General features: G+C 32.4%; 1 long non-coding RNA gene across 2 annotated transcripts; it reads right to left on the bottom strand.

Moving 5' to 3' along the window:
- Positions 1-1,406: 1,406 nt before the first annotated feature.
- On the bottom strand, positions 1,407-4,360 carry LOC108765355 (uncharacterized). 2 transcript variants are annotated; one of them, XR_001940317.1, is made up of 6 exons: positions 4,131-4,360; positions 3,805-3,978; positions 2,233-2,342; positions 1,977-2,121; positions 1,667-1,849; positions 1,407-1,557 (listed from the first exon to the last, which is right to left on the bottom strand). It is a non-coding gene; the product is annotated as an uncharacterized LOC108765355 (long non-coding RNA). The 2 variants fall into 2 exon arrangements; XR_001940318.1 differs by lacking the exon at positions 3,805-3,978.
- Between the last annotated feature and the right edge of the window lie 1,773 nt (positions 4,361-6,133).

Below are 6,133 nucleotides of genomic sequence, written 5' to 3' on the forward strand. Positions count from 1 at the left end.
TGGTGCTGGCATATGTTAGATAAGAACAGACGTATGCGTTTGAGTAAGACAGAATGATATATATTATATAATATAATGTAAAAACTAAATCAAAGATGTCACCACTATTATCGAATTTGGAATTAAAAGAGTCTGTATCGACCTTGATTGAGTTGGGTAATCGGTTTAGCATCCCCTTAATGAATATATTTTTTTCTAAGCTTTCAATCTCAGTTCTGTAAACTCAGTAGTTTGTGCACGTTATACGGTGAATGGTGCAGTATCGTTTGGTCCATACAAGCTGTAAAACTTGTGTAATCTACATCAGTTGACAGCTCTATGTGTTGAAAAAATGTAAGTTTTTAAATTACTATCACATTAGAGGGCTACGAGCCAAAAATTAAAATATAATGTTTAATGGTAATAAGAATATGAACATATCAACGCAAGTTTAGCATATAATTAGTCGCAGTTTTTAACTTACATTTTTTCCGATTTTAGTACAAATCTATTGCACCACGACAGAATTTTGCATCTATTTTAACCCTGTAAAAGAATTTTTGATCCCGTTAAGTAAATTCGGAGATGTAAATTGATCTGCAAAATACCGACAATTTGGCACATTCAATTCTAAGCACAATCGCAAGATTCGTAATTTGTTTTTGTAAAACATGTAAGAACCATTAGTGTTCTAATTTTATGTGTATGTATCGTAAGATGATTATTTAATATCTACATTTTCTCGTAAACGTAGATATTAAATAATCATCTTACGATACATATGCATATAGCTAGCAAGAAGTCTGTAAAGATATTGTATACAAGTATAAGCACTTAGAAGTTCTTACAAGTTTTACGAGAACATGTTACCAGTCTTACGATTCTGCTTAAAATTTATTAATTTTAAAATCTTATCTTTTTCTATAATGTTATTAACGCACTTGTTTGATTTTAATTATTACAATAATTTTAGTTTACAATTATTTTATTGTGATACTATTTAATATATTAAATGTGTTTCTTTTATTTTGGTAACCAAGGCTTCTATGGATAACGTATGTATACCCATATGTATAAGATTTATTGATAATACGCAAGACTGAGTAAATAATAGTCTTTGAAAAATTAGTTTATAAAAGAATGAGCAATATATTATATAGTTTGTGTTAGATACTATGTTTCTGTCTTTTATTTTATTATTGTACTATTGAAAAGAGGAATAATAATAATATTACAAATTTACATTTTATTGTTGTAAACGTTTATATGACGCTGAAGAATTTATATAACAGATATAGAATTAAAAATACAAAGAAATAAATATAGTAAGATTATTATAAAACTATTGTATACTTGAGAAGATGACTGAAATAAAATACCAATTTGTACTAGAAATATATATATTTAAGAAAAATATAAACGTATAATATTTTCTCGAATGTCATTGCCATTTCTATTCTCATTGCCCCATATTCTATTTCATTCATCCATATCTAAGTCATCATAATGTATTTCAGGTTCAGGTACATTGTAGAATTTGGCCACGTTGAAGAACGCAACAAGTATTGACAATAAGTGCTAAAATTATATCTATTCTTAAACATTTGAATATATGAATCTATACATTATCACATATATCATGCATATTCTCGATTATTTAGAAATATAATCATTATATAATTCTTACCAGAAAATTCTGGTGAATAATGCAGTCCTCTTTCCTTCCTTAGACATCTCCACCGTCCTTTCAAAATTCCGATTGTTTGTTCAATATGTGAGCGTGAGCATCGGTGTAACGAACAGAAGGTGATCCTTCAGGTTGGCCCAAGTTTGGTGTCATTGAAGGGTAATAAAGGGTATGCTGAGTCTCCTAAGATAAGTTTTCATGTATGTGTGTATAAATATATTTATATAAAATTTTCATTAATTATAAAATGTATATGCATTACAAAATATATATTCTTAAAATAATTAACTTAACAATATGAGTAACATACCTAACAATCAATAATTTCTCCGTCTATTATTATATTGCTGTTCCAAATGTGCTGAGACAGTTGAAGCATTCCGAATGCGTGCATCATGTGTTTTCCCGCCATGTCCATTATTTACAGTTAATATTTTTCCATAATAGTCAGAAACCTTTAAAATACAAATATTTGAATACATTAATGATACGATAATAATAAATAACAGCAAAATAATAATTTAGTTATTATCACTGATAATAACTTGTTACTTAATTATATTTACTATCAAAACATTTAACGAACGGTATAACTTTCTGTTAATATATAAATGTTCTCGTTCTTTTTCTAGAGGCCAAATAGCGACGTGGGTTCCATCAACAGCACCGATTATACCTGGAAATCCATAATTAATCCAAAATCTGAAGAAATAATATAGTGATACTAATTTATTTTTATTTTTAAATATTATATTCATCTAACAGCTAACTTATTGTTACACATGCAAGTTAAAAAATCTTGCCCAATGCGACGTTGATATGATCCTGAAGCCAAGAAGTTCATAATTGCAAAGATCTATTAAAAATAATGCTTATTATTTTATAATATGTAATACACAAAATAGTATTTAAAATGTATATTTTATATTCAGAACAACTTAATTATTAGCAGTTTAACGACAAATTAATGACAGATTCGAATAGGATATATTGACAGATCCACACATATCAATCTGCATCAACCATATCTAATGACAGAATCTAATAGCAGCAAATTGATAACAAGAAACAAATAGGATTTGCAATATGTTCTATTTAAATATATTGAAATGACATTTTACTTTACTTTTTTTTGTTATATCATACTCTGTCATCAAATCATATTATATTTTGGCCAGCAAACTGCTGACAAGTCTACATTAGACACAGTTGAAAATATATTATATTTTATTAGGTTTAACTTTTTTGTTTGACACAATCTACTTAAAACACACAAATTAGAAATATATATATATATATTTGTAACCACTTGTTAGATTTTTCATTATGTTTTATTTTGTTAAATTTTTCATTATATTTCATATTGTTTAATAAACTGGATGCGTTCTGAGTGGGTGGCACCCAGTTGGACACAAGTCACTCACAGCGCTTGAGACTACAAAGCTCCTAAGCACCGGTCGCTGTGATTGGTGGTGTCCAATCGAGCCGTGGTCAATCGGGATCACCCCGTTCTGAGTTATGCATGAAGTACATGATACATTATTCGTTTTTGTTGTTCACAAAATAATAAAAAAAAGAATAAATTGATACATTATGTGTTTCATACATAACTTGGAACACACCCTATTGCAATTACTTGATAGATTATTACTTTTAAAAAATTATTATCTTTAGTTCACGGGGTATTACTGTTTGTCTCCTCCCTTCGGGTATATGAGGCAATAAGTCTTGACACAGTCGCATTGGGTGCATTCAGCAGAAAAGAGCGCTACTAGATCGCTCACAGAGGGAGCGCTTAATTTCTCTGAATGCTCTGCTACAACGTAACCCTACCTACTTTCGTCTGGATAGTACCTACTTATGTTTACAAAAATCGTGAAAACATATTTAACATTGGGTGCATTGATTTGTTAATATTAATTATCAAAAAAATTAATAATAAATAACGTAATTTTTCAATTTATGATCGATGATGGACTTGACATAAATATAATGAATAATATTCCACAACATATTCCACAACATATTCCACAACATTATATTGCAAGCCATTATAATTATATTCAGACTCGAAATATTCAGTCATCATGATAAAATTGAGCAAAGTATCACTTTTATAAACACTGCAAAAGATATACATGTGATAAGTAGCGATGAGTTCCATCGAAGTAGCAACAAATATTTCCGCTCAATAAGATGGCGTCCGCTCCCACAACATGTTGAGAGAGCGATGCGAAAAGTGTGCCATTCAGCGGATAGTTCCGTAGCGCTCTTTTCTGCTGAATGCACCCATTGATGCCTCTCGAGATAACCTATAAATATGTTCGATAACACTTCATTTATCATGACATATTTCTTTCCAATAATAAGTATGTATACATCGTTACATTTATAGAAACAACAACTAAAATTTAAGATTAAATACTAGAGTAAAAATTAATATATTATTAATTAACATTATTACCTGTATAATTCTTGGAATCTTTTTTCTGGAATATCAAACGGATCTTGAGAATCCCTTAAAATTCTACGCATTATGCATATTGAATTGTTATTTCTTTCAATTTCTTCTTCTTCTTGAAGAAAAATCCATTATAACTAATTTAACATAAAAATTAAGGTAAAGGTATAGAATACTCTGGTCATCTCAAATTTTGATAAAAATACACTTATTCGATGCGTTTTTGCACGAAATGAACGAATCTGGCAGAAAAAAAACGTTGCTCTGCTCCGCGAACCGAGATATTAATGCCCATTTCCACCAATATAGATTAACTTTAATCTCGGTTCAACTTACTCTTCGTCTTTTTCTAATCTTTAGAACTAGAAAAAGACAAAGAGTAAGTTGAACCGAGATTAAAGTTGATCTGCGTTGGTGGAAACGGATCTAAGTGTTAAAGTTCACTATTGAGGTTTGGAACCAACGAACATTACTGTCTATGAGGCCTGTTCTACAATAGGGTCGCAAGTCGTTAGCCGTAAGAAATTGGCCAATCACAGTTAAATGTGAGAAGAATAATGGACTATGATTGGTTAATTTCTTACGGCTTACCGCTTACGACTCTATTGTAGAACAGCCTTATGACTCCGGCACACCAGCGCGATGTTCGTCGCGCGCGACATGCGATATCCAATGAAAGTATACCTTTAGAATGAGAACATCGGTAAAGTTGTACACTTATTGGATATCGCGTGTCGCGCGCGACGAACATCGCGCTGGTGTGCCGGAGGCATAAAGGCCTGTCTACAATACAGTGAGTAAGAAGTAAGAGTAAGAAATTGACCAATCACAGTCGATTATTCTTCTCACATTCGACTGTGATTGGTCAATTTCTTACTCTTACTTCTTATTCCGTGTATTATAGACGGGCCTTGAGGCGTCGTCTACAATACCCAGAGTAAGAAGTAAGAGTAAGAAATTAACCAATCACAGTCGATTATTCTTCTCACACTCGACTGTGATTGGTCAATTTCTTACTCTTAGCACGGATCCTCATACGGGCAACAGCGCTTCGACACAGAGCTCTGATTGGTGAAAAGCCGGTTGTAGGGGTAAAATTTACCCCCATCACCCGTTTTTCACCAATCAGCGTTCGGTGTCAAAGCGCTGTTGCCCGTATGAGGATCCGGGCTTACTTCTACAATCAAGGCCCGTCTACAATACACGGAGTAAGAAGTAAGATTAAGAAATTGACCAATCACAGTCGATTATTCTTCTCACATTCGACTGTGATTGGTCAATTTCTTATTCTTACTTCTTAGGGCCTGCGCACAATAGAAAAACAGGAATTAGATATTAAGATTTCAACCTATCAGAAACTGATTACATCGGAATACACGATTTCTGATCGGTTGAAGTCTTATAGCGTATTCGATTACTTACTCGACCCGACTCTGAGTCAACAGTCTGTTCTTTTTAACTGCATTTCTTACACAATTTAGCTCTTCTTTTGCAGCTAAACAGAACGGACTATTGACTCGGAGTCGGGTCGAGTCAGTAAATCGAATACGCTATTAATATCTAATTCTTGTTCCTCTATTGTGCGCAGGCCCTTACTCCGTGTATTGTAAACGATGCCTTAGATAGCACTCGAACCGAAACGCATCCGTCGTAGCCGAGTGGTTCTCCAAAACTGCCTTTACCAAAATAAATTCACGTGAAATTTTTCACTTTTTCATGTTTCCGTTCTAGGGAAAAAGTTTCATAAGGCCTGTTCTTTTTGACTGAACTTTTGCACCAGTTCATCTTTTTTCCTCTTCTATCCTCCTAAAGAGAAAAGGAAGAAAGATGAACTGGTGCAAAAGTTCAGTCAAAAAGAACAGATCTATGATCGACACCCTTATGTAAATCAACATGACAACTTTAAGCGGGGAGCACAAACTCTTGCATAACGCATAACACGTAATGCATAAGAATATGTACCAATCGAAGTTCTCCGTTTCTTTCCCTTCCATGTAATAGAGAAC

Source organism: Trachymyrmex cornetzi, unplaced genomic scaffold (genome assembly GCF_001594075.2).
Source record: "Trachymyrmex cornetzi isolate Tcor2-1 unplaced genomic scaffold, Tcor1.1 scaffold485, whole genome shotgun sequence".
NCBI classification, from domain to species: domain Eukaryota; kingdom Metazoa; phylum Arthropoda; class Insecta; order Hymenoptera; family Formicidae; genus Trachymyrmex; species Trachymyrmex cornetzi.